Below are 16596 nucleotides of genomic sequence, written 5' to 3'. Positions count from 1 at the left end.
AGATCTTAGCTGTCCGGAATGGCCGAGCCTCTTGGAGTTCCCAGTGCCCAGTGCTGGCTCCATCTGAGAGTCCTGCCCAACACTGAGGAGCTTGGAGCCTCCTGGATCGCATAAGCTAAGCAGCGAGACAGAAACCCCGGTGGAAGACAGGCCAGGGAGCGGTGCAGCAGCTGCCGGGTGGGCATGGCCAGTCAGGGGGACCTGGAGCGCGGTGGCCCCGGGAGGCGGGTATGAAGCTCGCCGAGGCCGTTGCCCGCGGACAGCAGCTGCGTGCGCCGTGGGGTCCCTTGGCGCGGAGTCCGGAACCTCAGAGCGGTGTCCTGGCTGCCAACTCGGAGGCGAGGCATAGCGCTCAGCCCCAGGCGGGTGAGGGAAGGGTGCGTGAGCCAAGGGCGCGAAGACATCGCAACGGAGGCCCAAGGGCGAGGTCCAACGGCCCAACCCCTGCTGGCCTCGCGCGCTTCGCGCCTGCTCTCGCTTGGTGGCGGGCGTTTGGCACCGAGCGGGCCCCCGCCGTAGGTGGCGACCGACCAGGTCTGCAGGGGCTCGCCCAGCACCGGCCCCCGGGGGCAGGAGCGTCTGTCACCTCTGCCTGTGAGTCGGCCAGCCCTTGTCACGAAGACCCTACCCGAAGGCAGAGAGGCGGGAGCAACCTTGATTCTCCCGGGAGAGGAGCTGGACTACGGGAAGGGGGTGGGGCAGGGGAGAGGGGCTGCTGACCACATCCCGGGCTGGCAGGCGGGTTCTCTTCACTGCTCGCTGCAAGTTTGCTTTTTAAAAAGGCGTGTGAGCCTTAGAACCCTTCCCCCCGGCCTGACAGCTGGTAGTGGCCCTAAAAGGACTTCTTGTCCCAGGCGCTCAGACTCCAGAGCCCCCGAATATAACCGTTTGAGCCACGGTGTCTCCCTGTGTCATGGACGCGTCGTGAATTGATGCTTTCTATGGTCTTCGGGATACTGTGCACCAGGCACCCCTGTAGTGGGCACAGGCACTGCCTGCTGGGAGGCCGTGTTTGGCTCGGCTGCTAAGCAGACCATGGGCCACAACTGGGTTGTCAGCCCAACCCACAGGCTGTTTCTCTTCAAGCTGACCCATACAGCCAACCACCTGTCACCTGTGTAACGACAGGAGATGGCACATCCGCGGGGTGCAGGATCCACCTGGCTTAAAACCCTGGTGTCACCAAGGGCACCGATGTCTCTGGTGACAATTTTTGTTGGCTGGATTTTAGTGTCCTGGCCCAAATTGATGTTTTGCCAATATTAGCTTCTTCCGCGCACCACATGGGGTGTATCTCACACATCTCCATACAGCTGGGTCTTTTACCTTTTCTCTCAGCAACGCTTTGCAGTAATAGCAAATTATGTAACCCATGAGCCATTTGGAACTTAGCCTGATTTTGTAAGGTCAATAAATGAAAAAGGAGATTAGTATGTTTAAAGGGTTGTAAAGAAAGTTTAAAAAAACCAACAGGAATCCAAAGAATATGTTGAGAGATCAGTGCAGTGTGACCTCCAAGGCCTGTGTTATTTATTATCCGGCCCTTAAGGGAGGAAGTTCGCTCTTGCTTTTATGATTTTCTGTGTGGAGTCTTGGTCAGCTTTGTGCTAGTTTATCCTCTCATATTTTATGGGATTTGGAAATGTTCTTTAAGTGGTTTTAGATTTTATTGTTGAGTAGGTCATTGGTAATACACAGAAAGTACATATATATGTGTGTGTATGTATGAGGGCACTTCAAAATTTCACAGAAAAATTAAAATAAGTTGAATTTGGCACAAAAATTTTTTGAAATCCATATATGTTTTGTTCAGAATACACATTTTTTGTGAACTTTTCATCCTTTTAAAAAGTTATTTGTTTGAAAAGGAGACAAGGTGAGACAGACATCTTTTTTTTTCAAGATTTATCTTATTTTATTTATTTTGAATTTATTTTATTATATATTTATTTTATTTATTTTGAAAGACAGAGTTACAGGGAGAGGTAGAGACAGAGAGATTTTCCATCCACTGATTCACTCCCAAATGGCCACAATGGCCGGAGCTGTGCCAATCCGAAGCCAGGAGCCAGGAGCTTCTTCCAGGTCTCCCACATGGGTGCAGGGGCCCAAGGACTTGGACCATCTTCTACTGCTTTCCCAGGCCATAGCAGAGAGCTAGATCAGAAGAGAAACAGCTGGGACTAGAACCAGCACCCGTATGCAATGCCAGCACTTCAGGCCAGGGCTTTAACCCGCTGTGCCACTGCCCCAGCCCCTGACAGACATCCTCTCTCTGCTGGTTCACTCTCCAAATGCTCATGGCAGCCAGAGTTGGACCAGGCCAAGCCGGAAGCCCAGAATTCAATCAGGTTTCCCATGTGGGTGACAGGGACCCAAGTCCCTGCTGCCTCCCAAGATGTGCATCAACAGGAAGTTGGGCTCAAACGTGGAGCCAGGATGTGAAGCCAGGGACTCGGATGATGAACTTTTTGAAGCTCTCTCATGCATGGATATATTTTTAGTACTCGTGTATACAATACTTGTGTGCATGTGTGTGTACACACACATATATATATATCATAAATATATATGTAGATGTATTTACGCTGGTACCTTGCTAAATTCACCTTTTATTTCTGGTAGTTGTATTCTTTTCTTGGCATTAGGATTTTGGTGGTCACCTAGAATGAGTTAGGAAAAATTACCTTCTCCATGACCTCAAAGAGTATGCGTCACACTGATGAAATGTCTGTCTTTTATATTTGATAGAACGCACCAGTAAGACCATTTGGATCTGCAGTTTTCTTCCTGGAAAGGTTTGTTTGTCCTTTGCTGTTCTTTTAATATTTTAGATCTGTATTTGTGCCCCATTTTTATTGTTAAATTTTTTGTTTTCCTTTTTATAGCTTTGTGGTATCGTTCCTATAACAATATCACTTCCACACTTAAAGAATACAATTTGGTGGTTTGTATCAGAGTCATGCATATATAAAACCATCACCAGGGCAAGATTTAGAGATTTCTATATTTAGAGATTTATATTTTTATTTATATATTTATATGAAATATTTAGGCTATATTTATATATTTATATTTTATATATTTTACTTTTATATTTAGAGATTTAATATTCCATTACCAGCTGCTCCTCTCCAATTCCCAAGCCCCAGGCAGTCCCAATCTACTTTCTGCCTCTATGACTTTGCTTATGTGGACAATTCACATGAATGGAATCATGTAACACTTAGCATAATGCTTTCAAAGTTCATCCATGTTTAGCATGCATGTTTTTATGACCAAATAATATTCCATTACTTGCATACACCACGTTTGTTTATCCATTCATCAGCCGATGGGCAAGTGGGTTCTTTCCACTTTTTGGCCCTTCTGAATAACGCCACACTCAGGTGTGAGTTTTGATGTGGATAGACTTTCAGTTCTCTTGGGGATGTGCCTTGAGCCAATTGCTGGGTTGTATGGTAGCTTTGTATTTAAGAGTTTGAGGAACTAAAAGACTGCTTTCCTAAGTTGCTGCACCATTTCGCATTCCCACCAACAATGCTGAAGGTTCTAATTTCTGCATGTTCTCACCAACACTTGCTGTTATTTGGCTTTTAAAAAATATTTATTTATCTGAAAGGCAGAGTTACAGAGAGAGAAGGAAAGACAGAGCTGCTGTTGGTTCACTCCCCAGATGGCCACAACAACCAGGGATGGGCCAGGTTGACACCAAGAGCCAAGAGATTCATCTGGGTCTCCCATGGGGTGTCAGGGGCCGAGGACTAGGGTCACCATCTGCTGCCTTCCAAGGCGCATTAGCAGGGAGCTGGATTGGAGGTGGAGCAACTGGGACTCAAACTGGTACCCTTATGGAATGCCAGCATTGCAGGCAACAGTTTAACCCACTAAGCTACAATGTGGTCCCTATTTGGCTTTTGATTCTAGCCATCATAGTGAGGGTGAAATAGTATATCATTCTGGTTTTTATTTGAATTTCCCTGATGATTAATGCTGCCCAACATCTTTTCGTGTGCTAATTGGCCATTTGTATGTCTTTGGAGAAATACTGATTCAAATCTTTTGTCTATTTAAAAAGGGTTTGCTTATTTATTTGAAAGGCACAGTGACCAAGAGAGGGAGGCAGATCTTCCATCTACTGGTTCACTCTCCAAATGCCCACGACAGCCAGGGCTGGGCCAGGCCAAAGCCAGAAGAGAGGAACTCCATCAGGGTCTCCCATATGGGTATCAGGGGCCCAAACACTTGGTCCATCCTCTTCTGCTTTTCCCAGGCCATGAACAGGGAGCTGGATCAGAAGTGAAGAAGCCAGGACTTGAACTGGTGTCCATATGGGATGCCTGCATCACACCCACTGTGCCACAATGCCAGCCCCACCTTTCAATTTCTTTATGATAGCCTTTGAAGTTAGAAAGTTTTTCATTCTGATACAGTCTGTCTATTTTTTCTTTTATTTGTGCTTTGTTGTCATACCTGAGAATATTTTGCCCACTCCAAAGTCATGAAGGTTTACTCTTACATTTTCTTCTACGAGTTTTACAGTTTTAACTCTCACATTTAGATCATTGATCTACTTTGAATGAATTTTTATAAATGGTGCAAGATACGAATCAAACTTCATTCTTTTTCCTGTGACTGTTAGTTGTCCCAGAACTATTTGTTGAAAAGATTTTTCCCCATTGAACAGTCTTAGCACTCTTACCAAAATCCAGGGCCATGTGTTTGGCATTGCTATTAAGATGCTGCTTGAGACTCTTAATAGCAAACTCGCATCCCATATGGAAGTGCCTGGGTTCAAATCCTTGCTCCACTCCTATTCCAGCTTCCTGCTTATGTGCACCCTGGGAGGCAGCAGGTGATGGCTCAAGTTCTTGGGGCCCTGACACCCATGGGGGAGTCCTGGATTGATTTCTGGGCGCCCATTGTTGGCCTGGCCCAGCTCTGTCTGTTCTGAGCATTTGGGAAGTAAACCAGTGGGTAGGATCTCTCTATCTTTCCTGTGCTCTTTGTCTTCCCGTGGGGACTTGAATACAGCCTGGAGTCATGTGGTTTCAGCCTGAAGAATTACTGCTAGTGTTCCTCGTAAGGCAGGTCATCAACAACACATCTCGGGTTTTTTTTTGTTGTTGTTTAAACGTGGCAGGTCTTTAACTTAATTTATTTCAGAGGTGGGGAAAGAGAGAGGGAGGGAATGAGAAGGGGAAGGAGAGAGGGAGAGAGGGAGGGGGAGAGGGAGAGGGAGAGGGAGAGGGAGAGGGAGAGGGAGAAACACTTCTCTCACTGGTTCACTCTCCAGAAGTCCGCAATAGCCGAGGCTAGGCTGGGGCTGAAGCCGGGAGCCGGAAACTCAATCCAGGTCTTCCCAGTGGGTGGCAGCGATCCAAGTACTTGAGCCATCACTACTGATGTGCAGGATCTGCATTTGCAGGAACCTGGAGTCTGGAGCTGAAACTGGGAATCAAATTCAAGTGCTCAGACGTGGAACATGGGCACGGGCTAAATCCCACTGCCAAGCTAAATGCCCACTGCTGCCTTTATTGCTGAAATAAAGCTTTACTGCATTATAGATGTAGCATAAGGTATATACAGTTAGGACTACTGCTTGGTTGATGGGTTCTTTCGTGCTTTGAGCATTTTGAATACATTATCCTAACCGTTTTGTGACCTGCATTGTGTCTGTTGAGATGTCAGCTGTAGATCTTAGGGCAGTTTTCCTGGTAAATGCATCATTCTTCTCTTACTTTCCAAATGTGCTCATGTCTTTGATTTTCAGCTTTTTTTTTTTTAAAGTATGATGCCTCTGTGGATCCCTTTGAACTTAATCCTGCATGGATTTCATTGAGCTTTCTGTATGTATTGGTTTTCAACATATTTGGAAAGATTTTTTTTAAGATTTATTTATTTATTTATTTATTTGAAAGGCAGATTTACAGAGAGGCAGAGAGGTCTTCCATCCGCTGGTTCACTCCCCAAATGGCTGCAATGGGCAGAGCTGCGCTGATCCAAAGCCAGGAGACAGGAGCTTCCTCCGGGTACCCCACAAAGGTGCAAGGACCTGGGCCATATTCCACTGCTTTCCCAGGCCATAGCAGAGAACTGGATTGGAAGTGGAGCAGCTGGGACTAGAACTGGTACCCATATGGGATACTGGCACCCCAGGCAGTGGCCTCACCTGCTATACCACAGCACCAGCTTGGAAAGTTTTTAGCCTTTATAATTTTTTTAAATTCTTGTTCTTTTATCTCTCCTTTCTCAGTACTATCATTACATGTGTATGCCTGGGGCTTGGGACCCAGTACAAGCAGATCCAGATTCCAACAGGGCAGAGAAGAACTCGGAGCCATTTGTCCATTTGTATCTCCTTTACTCACAGTGGTGGTGAGAAAATCACAAGGGACAGCCACTTGCCCCCAACTGCGGTGAGCCCACAGGAGATAGCCACCTTTGTGTCCAGACACACACACAGACACTGACACACAGCCGCACAGCCACATCTAGCCATGCCGCCCAGCTGCTTATGTGGGTTTATAGACAGTAGTGGCCCAGAGCCAAACCATTACATAACAGATGGTGGGCAGCCTGCCAGGCGGATGGACCTGCCGGTTACCATGACACCAGTTACCATAGAGATACAGAGACAAAAGGCAGGGAACGTGATAACTTCACCTTCTCAAGTTCATCTCCTCGACAGTGTGTATGGTCTCTCACATGTTTCCAAGGCTCTGTTTATCTCCCTCATAAACTTCACTGTTTGTTCTTTGGCATTCATAATCTCAATTGATCTATCCTCAAATTTGCTTGTTCCTTCTCCCAGTTCAAGTCTACTATTGAGAACGTGTAGTCAATTTTTTATTTCATTAAGTGTGCTTTTCAACTCCAGAATTTCATTTTGTCCTTTTTGAAGTTTCTGTCTCTGCTGATAATTTCTATTTGATGCAACACTGCCAATACCTGTTCCCTTACATTTTAACCATGGTGACTTTTAGCTCTGTGAACATACTAGTAATCGCTACTTTGAAGTATTGTTTCCCCTGATGAATCGGACTTACAGTCACTGTCACAGGCAGTATCTTTTGTTCCTCTTCTTTTCCCAGTGTGTGACTCATATCTCCCGTGTTTCTTTGCATGCCTTGTATTTTCACAAATATTTATGTTGGAAAACTGAACATACCAGTTGACACTGAAGAGCCAAAATGACTCCATTTTAAAACAAAACAAAACAAAAAAGCAGCCTCCATTTCCCATAGCAGACCTGGGTCCTTGTAAAAGCAGGCATTCAGGCATTCCGGAGATAGCAAAGCTTACCAGGGACAGCCAGCTCTGAAGACCAAGGACAGCACAGCAGAGATTACTAAACAAAGTAACTCCCTGCGCCCAGAGCTTCCGTGCTGTAAGCCCCCCGTAACTCAACTCCCTGCACCCAGAGCTTCTGTGCTGTATGTAACTTTTTTCCTGCTGATGTAGCCATTTTTCTCTCCCAAAGACGGGGCCTCACTCCTGCCTCCGCTGGGCTGGCTGGTTGGATGGGGTCCCTGTCGCAGCTTGTACTCCCGAATAAACCTTGCTTTTGCAGTTCGGTGTGATCGACTGCAGGTATTTGATCCCTCCCATTCCTGAGAGGCTTGTTATTGTTATTGTTATTGTTATTGTTATTATCTGCTCTGTGACAGACTGGATTGTTTAGCTAAATCTGTTTTCTTTCCATTACCGTGAAGGCTCTGCTGTTCCTGCTCCGGGAGACAGGGCTCTGGGTGCTCCACAGTCACCCTGTGTGGGACGGTGGTGGTTTGGTGGCGCTCTCTTCTCTTTCCCTAACACATTCAGCCGTTTAACTCCAAAGCCATCTATTTCTGTGGGATTAGGTGTAAAAATGGCTACAGTTTACATCAGTCAGTGAGTAGGGGGAACACAGAACAAAATACCAGAGTGGAGGGCTTAACTAACAGAAAGTTGTTTTCTCACAGCTTTGGAGACTCGAAACTCAATATCAAGTTGCGGGCAGGGTTGATTTCCCGTGAGCTCTCTCCTTGGATTGGGAGTGGCTGCCTTCTCGCCATATCCGCATACGGAGGTCATACGAGGTCATATTGCTGTCCGTGTCCCCAGGCTTCCGTCTGGAACCCTAAGGTAGGTGGAATCGTTTTGATCCACTGGAAGCTCTCCCCTTAATTCTCTCCTCCCCCCCGCCCTTCACTCTGACTGCAGCTGGGGTCCCCATCTCATGACCTTTCTCTTTTTAACTTTTTAAAAAATCTTTTGAAGAATTTCTTTTACACCTATCATCACACAGCATGTTTTAAACGCAGATCTATAACTCTCTGATAAGGTAAAGACAAAGTCTGCCTTATTAGAAACAAGACACTGCACCACGTAAGCCTTCAAACGTTATTGTACTTTAAGTCCAGGCTGCACAGCAAGAGCCAGCCGCAGTGCCGCGGCAGGGAGGGGCCCCGTGGGCAGGTGCAAGGCCATGATTCGCGAAGCCTACAGATGTCAGCCCACCCACCTCTGAGTTGTGGGCTGGGCTGGTGATCCACTGGGTGTCGGGATTGCTTCTGGTAGCCTATGGAAGGGATGAATGAAGATAATCTCTTGTATGTGGAACCTTCCCCAACCCAGTAAGAATTTCAGGGCTCTCAGTCTCTTACAGTGGCACAAATCCTGCATCTGGCCTAGCCTGGCCTGGCTTGGTGTCTCAGTCCACGTGCATGGTCAGGCCGAGTGGGGCAGGGAGCTCTGTGGAGTGGACCCTTGTTACTGTGGATTCGTTGAGAGGAGGAGTGCGATGGGGGCAAAAGGTGTGGAGTCACCTGAAAGCGCGCCAGAGGCGAGCTGCCTGCAGTTGGTACAGCAGCTTAAATAGCCAAGGCAGCCAATCCGGTCAAGGGGCGGTCTTTGCCCTAACCAATCACAGCCCGTTGCCAGGCAGGCTCCGTTGCCAGGTGGTTTCCAAAGCCATCCAATCACAGCCCGTTGCCAGGCAGGCTCCGTTGCCAGGTGGTTTCCACAGCCATCCAATCACAGCCCGTTGCCAGGCAGGCTCCATTGCTGGGTGGTTTCCCAGGGGGTGTCGGAAGCCATTCCTAGTAACTGACGCTCTCTTGCCAGCGGCCATCTTGGCATGGCCTTCTCATTCCACCACGGACCCTCAGAGACAAGGGCCTTGTATCCAACTGCTGCTTTCTCGTAGCTCCTGGATGTACTTGTGTGCGACCCCCCTCCCGCCCCCGGCTCAGCGCCTGCTGCTGGCAGAGGGAAAGACCGGGACCCCTCTGGCCGTCCCCAGGGAAGCCGCTGGACCTGCCTGCGGTGCTGACGCAGCTGCGGGAGCCCCGTTTCCCACACTCTGGCAGACATGGTGCGTGTCGGACGGCTCGCTTTTGCCTTTTTGATTGGTAAGCAAAAAACAAAAACAAAAACAAAAAACTCTCAATATAAATGCTTAATTGATTTGAATGAATTGGATTCTCCATTAACCTTCGTTCGTGACAAACTCTCATGACTGTGTTTTTGACTCATTGATTATTTATTTATAATTTATCTACTCGTTGATAATTCATAATAATTAATAATAATTATCCACGAACCCACCACCCAATACAAATATCTGACCCTGACCTTTGTTTAGAAGCCTTTTAATTTTGTTCTCTATAAACTTTATTTGAGAAACATTTCCCCAGATTCCTTTTTTTTTTTTTTTTAAGATTTATTTGAGGCCGGCGCCGCGGCTCAATAGGCTAATCCTCCGCCTAGCGGCGCCGGCACACCGGGTTCTAGTCCCGGTCGGGGCGCCGGATTCTGTCCCGGTTGCCCCTCTTCCAGGCCAGCTCTCTGCTGTGGCCTGGGAGGGCAGTGGAGGATGGCCCAAGTGCTTGGGTCCTGCACCCCATGGGAGACCAGGATAAGTACCTGGCTCCTGCCATCGGATCAGTGCGGTGCAGCGGCCATTGGAGTGTGAACCAACGGCAAAGGAAGACCTTTCTCACTGTCTCTCTCTCACTGTCCACTCTGCCTGTCAAAAAAAAAAAAAAAAGAGAGAGAGAGAGAGAGATTTATTTATTTGAAAGGCAGAGTTACAGATAGAGAGTGAGATCTTCCTTCTGCTGGTTCACTCCCCAAATGACATAAATGGCTGGAGCTGGACCAGGCCAAAGCCAGGAGCCAGGAGCTTCTTTCCAGGTCTCCCATGCAGCTGCAGGAGGCCATCCCTCACTGCTTTCTCAGGTGCATTAGCAGGAAGCTGGATCAGAAGTGGAGTAGCAGGGATTTGAACCAGTACCTATATTGGATGCAGCTGGCAGCTTTACCTGCTATGACACAGCGTGGGCCCCTCATTTTTCTTGTTGTTGTTGTTTTTTTTTTTTTATTTAAATTTACTTATTTGGAAGGCAGGATTACAGAGAAAGAGAGAAAAAGAGAAAGAAGTAGCCCTTCTTTATTTGTGTTACCCAGCTTTTGAGAGGATATCCAACTAATGATTGACAAGGCCAAAGTCAAGGAGATTCCCCCCCTGAGTTTTCTTCTAGCAGTTTTGTAGTTTCAGGCCACATATTTAGGTCTTTAATCCATTTTTGAGCCAATTTTGGGGTGTAGATAACATACAGGTCTAAATCAACCCTTTTGCACATAGATATCCAGTTTGGCAAAGCCATTTATTGAAGAGACGCTCTTTTCCCTGTTGTACCATCTTGATTGGGCTTTTCAAAAATTTACTGCCGGTATATACTTGGTTTATTTCTGGGGTCCCTGTTCTGTTCTGTTGGTCTGTATGAGTCCATTTTCATGCCAGAACCAATACTTTTGACTGCCACAGCTTTGTAACATAACTTGAAATTAGGAAGTGTGGTGTCTCCAGGCTTGTTTTTTCTTTCTCATGGTTGTTTAGCTATTAGAGGTCTTTTGTGGTTCTGTATGAATTTCAGAATCTTTCTCTATTTCTGTGAAAAATACCATTGCAATTTGATAGTGATTTCATTGAATGTGTATATCACTGTGGGTAGTATGAACATTTTAGCAATATTAATTCTTCCAGACTACAAACATGGAATATATTTTCGTTTATTTTTATCTTCTTGAATTTCTCTTATTAATGTATCATAGTTTCCGTGTGTAGATGTTTTGCTTCCTTGGTTAAATTCATTCCTAAATACTTTATTCTTAATGCTATTATATGATTTCTTCTTCAGATAGGTTGCTATTTGAAATGTATATAGACATGCAGTTGACTTTTTTCAGTGTATTTTGTATGCTGTAACTTTACTGAATCCATACGTTAGTGCTTGTATGGAATCTTTAGAATTTCCTACATGTGGATTCATGTCAGTTGCGAGGAGAAGTAATTTTACCTCCTCCTTTCCGACTGCTGTGCCTGCAGCTTCTTTCTCTCATCAGGTTGCTCTTGCCGGTATTTCCAGCAGTGCGCAGGAACCACAAGAGCATGCTTCATCCTGGTGGACCCCAGTCCTAGAGCAAAATATTTCTATTTTCTCTCATTGCTTATATTAGCAGTGAGTCTTTCAGAAGTGGACTTTATCATGTTGAGGAAGTTAGCTTCTGTTTTGTTGAAAGTTTTTATTTTTACCATGAAGTGATGTTGATCTTTGTCAAATGCATTTTGATATCTATTGAGATGATCTTCAATTCTTTTAATATGGTGTATCAAATTGATTATTTTCAGTATGTTACACTAGCCTTGCATCCGTGGGATAACTCCCATTTTGTAACAATATATAATATTTTTGATGATGAATTAGTTTGCCAATATTTTATTCCTCAGTATTTTTTTTAAAGATTTATTTTATTTATTTGAAAGAGTTTCAGAGAGAGGTAGTAAGAAAGAGGTTTTCCATCTACTGGTTCACTCCCCAGATGGCCACAACAGCCAGAGCTGCGCCTATCTGAAGCCAGGAGCCAGGAGCTTCTTCCTGGTCTCCCACATGGGTGCAGGGGCCCAAGGACTTAAGCCATCTTCTACTGCTATCCAAGGCCACAACAGAGAGCTGGAATGAAAGAGGAGCAGCTGGGACTAGAACCAGCGCCCATATGGGATGCCGGCACTTCAGGCCAGGGCTTTAACCCGCTGCACTACAGCGCCACACCTCCCCCCCGCCCCACCCCACCCCGTCAGTATTTTTTGCTTCTGTAGTCATTAGACATATTGGCCTGTAGTTTTATTTTCTTGTGATGTCTTTATTTGGCTCTCATCTCAGACTGATGCTAGCCTCATAGACAGAGTTTGGAGATAATCCCTCATATTTTTGGAAAAGTTTAACAAGGATTGGTGTTAATTTTTTCTAGTCAGGTAGAATTCATGCTGAAGCCATCTGGTCCTAGGCTTATCATTGTTGAGAAGTTTTTGATTACTGCTGTGATCTCTTTATTTGTTATTAGTCTGTTCTGGCTTCTATTTTTTTTCATATCAATTAGACAATTTTTACTAAATGAGAAAGTACATTTAAAATGTGTTTTAAAAAATAGAATTAGAAGCCGGCGCTGTAGCTCAATAGGCTAATCCTCTGCCTGCGGCGCCGGCACACTGGGTTCAAGTCCCAGTTGGGGCACTGGATTCTGTCCAGGTTGCCCCTCTTCCAGTCCAGCTCTCTGCTCTGGCCTGGGAGTGCAATGGAGGATGGCCCAAGTCCTTGGGCCCTGCACCCCATGGGAGACCAGGCTCCTGGCTTCGGATCAGTGCAGTGCACCGGCCACAGCGGCCATTGTTGGGTTAATCAACGGTAAAGGAAGACCTTTCTCCCTGTCTCTCTCTCACTGTCCACTCTGCCTGTCAAAAAAAAGAAAAATAGAATTAGAAAAAAAAGACATATGCAGTTTAAGGAACCTTTGCACTGTGCCGAAAATCAAACATTTCTTGCAGTAATACAGTGGGCCAACTCATAAACTGTAAGTTAGCAGAATTCTCAATTTAACATTTTCGAGGACAATATTAAGGTCAAGAATTTCACATCTATGGTAGCACATATAGAAGGGCATTATAAATGTGATGTCCATCCCTACGAAGCTTACAAATTTGACAATGCTCAATAAAACCACATCCAATAGTTTTGCATCCAAACAATCACATTTCTATTTCTTTTGATTCAGTCTTGGCAGGTTGTAATTTTATAGAAATTTAATCACTGGGGCCAGTTTTGTGGTGTAGTGGGCAAGTCTACCTGTGATGCCAGCATCCCACATGGGCTCTGGTTCATGTCCTGGCCACTCCACTCTGATCCAGCTCCCTGCTAATGGCCTGGGGAAAGCAGTGGAAAATGGCCCAAGTGTTTGGCCCCTGCTACCCATGTGGGAAACCTGGATGAAGCTCCTGGCTCCTGACTTCAGCCTGGCCCAGAGCTGCTGTTGCAGCCATCTTGGGGTGTGAACCAGATGATGGAAGATCTCTTATTCTCTCTCTCCCCCTTTTTCTCTGTAACTCTTTCAAAATAAATAAAATAAATCTTTTTTAAAAATATATTCATTATTTTTATGTTATCCAGTCTTTTGCCATATAATTGTTTATAATAGTCCCGTATGAACCTTTCCACTTCTGAAGCAAGCTTTTCAATGTCTCTTCTTTCATTTTTTATTTTATTTAAGTCTTTTTACTTTTTTATTTGTTTGTGTGGCTAAGGACCTATATTCTCAAAACTCAACTCCATGTGTGCTAATTATTTTCCTATTTTTTTCTGTTCTCTCTTTATTTATGTTGACATTTTATTTCCTGCCTTCCACTGGATTTAGTTTTTTCTTCTTCTAGTTCCCTGAGGTGTAAACTTAGGTTGCTTATTTGAGATCTTTATTTCAATATAGGCGTCCCATACGTTTTGGTAGTATTTATTTTTTATTTCATCCAGTGAGAGATTTTTTTCAATTCCATTTTGATCACCTCTTTTACCTAGTGGCTGCTCATGTACAAATTAGTTTACATATGTTTGTGAATTTCTTGCTCTTATTGGTTTCCAGTTTCATTTCATTGTGGTCAGAAGAGAAACTTGGAATGACATTAATCTTCTTAAATTATTTTATGATCTAGCACATGATCTGTGCTGGAGAATGTTCTGTGTGTACTTGAGAAGAATGTGTAAAGAATTATACTGGTGAAAATTTGCATTATATTTAAGTCTATTAGGTATACGATGTTGTCCAAGTCCATTATTTATTGATTTTTCAATCTGGATTTTCTGTTATTTAAAGTGAGCTGTTGAAGTATTCTATTATTGTATTGCTATCAATTTCTTCAGTAAAGTATATCAATAATTGTCTTATATACTTGGGTGCTCTGAGGTTGGATATTATATATATATATATTATGTATCATTGTTATATATCATGTTGTAAAAATGTAATAGAAGGATCTTTGTCTCTGGAGACAGTTTTTGATTTAAAATCTATTTTGTCTGACATTGGTATAGCCAACCCTGCTCTCTCTTGGTTTCTATTTGCATGGAATATCATTTTCTATTCCCTTACTTTTGGTTTATGTGTGTCTTCTCAGGTGAAGTGAGTCTCTTGTAGGTAGCATATGCTTTGGTCTTGTGTTTGCTCCATTCAACCATTCTGTTTCTTGCAATTAGAGAATTTAATATATTTAATTATTAAGTACAGATAATTATTAAGTACAGGTAATTATTAAGTACAGATTTACTCCTGGCACCCTCTTGTTTTCTAGTTGTTTTATAGATCCTTTCTCCCATCTTACAGTTTTCCTTTGTGATTGATTTTTCTAATGGTGCGTTTTGATTCTTTGCTTTTTATTTTGGTGTAGGTGTAGGTTTTTGCTTTGCAGTTATCTGGCTTAGCAGAAAAACACAGTGACAACAGGCTACTTTAAACTAACAACAACTCAACTTTGTATAAAAAGAAAATTCTGTTTTAAGTCTCCCCATTTTGAATTTTTGATGTAACAATTTATATTTTTTAAGGATTTGTCTATTTAATCTAAAAAGCAGAGTTACAGAGAGAGAGAGAGAGAGAGAGAGAGAGAGAGAGAGAGAAGCTGAAAGATCTCCATCCCCTGGTTCACTCCCCACGTGGCTACGACAGCCAGAGCTGGGCCAATCCAAAGCCGGAAGCCAGGAGCTTCTTCTGAGTTTCTCATGTGGCTTCAGAGACCGAAGCACTTGAGCCATTCCCTGCTGCTTTCCCAGGCCATGAGCAGGGAGCTGGGTTGGAAGTGGAGCAGCCGAGACTCGAACCAGCACCCATGGGGGATGCCAAAGCCACAGGTGGAGGCCTACCACGCCATAGCACCCGCCGCAACAGTTTACAATTTTATGTTGCATATCTTTTAATTCTTTTAGTAAGTGTTGATAGTTTGTCTTTTCATCTTCATACTAAAGATATGTAGCTTATACACCATGATTACAGTACCATTCAGAGTATTCTGAATTTACTGTTTACTCCCTATAGCCAGCGAGCTTTAAACATTCAGATGTTTGCATGCTACTAATTAGAATACTTTCAGCGTGAACTCCTTTTTCGCATTTCTTGTAAGATGGGTCTGGAGGTGATGAACTCTCTCCGCTTTTGTCTGTCTGGGAAAGCCTTATCCCGCCCCTCATTTCTGAAGGATGGCTGTACTTGGTACAGTATTCTCCAATGATAGTTTTTTCCTTCAGCAATTTAAATATTCCATCCTACTTTTCCCTGGCCCATAAGGTTTCTGCTGAGAAGCCTGTAGTCTGTTTCTAGGCTTGTGAGTACTTCCTTAGATGTCACCTGCTGCTTCTCCCTGTTGCTTTCAGGATCCTGTCTTTATATGTGACTTTTGACAGTTTGATTAGCGTAAGTCTTGGAGTAGTCTCATCAGGAGTGAGTCTCATTGGTGACAGTTGATCTTGTACCTGGGTGCCTGTCTCCAGATTTGGAAAGTTTTATGCTTTAAATAAGTTTTCTACCCTTTGTGTTTCTCTCTTCCCTCTTGAACTTCAATGAACTCAAAATTTGCTCTTTTGATGTTGTTCCACAGATGGCATAAGCTTTCTTCATCACTTTTCATACGTTTGCTTTTTGTTCCCAATGGAATCTGTGGCTTGGAACAGCCTGGTGATCTCACTGACTTTTATGCAGTCAGTGTGCTTTATTAAACTTTTCATTTCATGCATTGTTTCTCAGGTCCAAAATGTGTTCAACATTTCTGTCACAACCTCTATGTTAAATATTTCTGCTTACATTTCTGAATTATTCCCTAAGTTTGCTGAACTTCCTTAAACTGGCTGTTTTGAATTCTTGGTTGGGCAGATCACACATCTGCATCTCTTTGGGGTCAATCACTGGCACCTTTTTTGCTCATTTGGTGATGCCATATTTCTCTGACTGTTCTTTTTTTTAAGATTTATTTTATTTATTTGAAAGACAGAGTTACAGAGAGAGGTAGAGACAGGGAGAGAGGTCTTCCACCCACTGGTTCACTACCCAGAGGGCCATAACAGCTGGAGCTGCACCCATCCGAAGCCAGGAGCCAGGAGCTTCTTCCTGGTCTCCCATGCGGGTGCAGGGGCCCAAGGACTTGGGCCATCTTCTACTGCTTTCCCAGACCATAGCAGAGAGCTGGATCAGAAGTGGAGCAGCCAGGACTAGAACTGGTGCCCATGTGGGATGCTG

At 44.4% G+C, this 16596-nt stretch overlaps 1 protein-coding gene across 3 annotated transcripts in view; it reads left to right on the top strand.

Annotated features, from left to right (window-relative positions):
- Positions 1–381: 381 nt before the first annotated feature.
- LOC103346641 (b(0,+)-type amino acid transporter 1) overlaps positions 382–16596 on the top strand; it is a 33122-nt gene continuing 16907 nt past the window's right edge. Inside the window, exons 1-4 of one of the 3 annotated variants that reach the window (XM_051829742.2) lie at positions 384–594; positions 2752–2798; positions 7965–8127; positions 9191–9395. The gene's annotated coding sequence lies outside the window, so the exon portion shown is untranslated. Of the gene's footprint in view, positions 595–2751; positions 2799–7964; positions 8128–9190; positions 9396–16596 lie in introns of all 3 variants that reach the window. The other 2 variants (XM_051829741.2, XM_051829746.2) reach the window with 2 other exon arrangements.

Source organism: Oryctolagus cuniculus, chromosome 18 (genome assembly GCF_964237555.1).
Source record: "Oryctolagus cuniculus chromosome 18, mOryCun1.1, whole genome shotgun sequence".
Classification (NCBI taxonomy): Eukaryota; Metazoa; Chordata; class Mammalia; order Lagomorpha; family Leporidae; genus Oryctolagus; species Oryctolagus cuniculus.
This window is presented reverse-complemented; position numbering and strand designations above follow the sequence as displayed.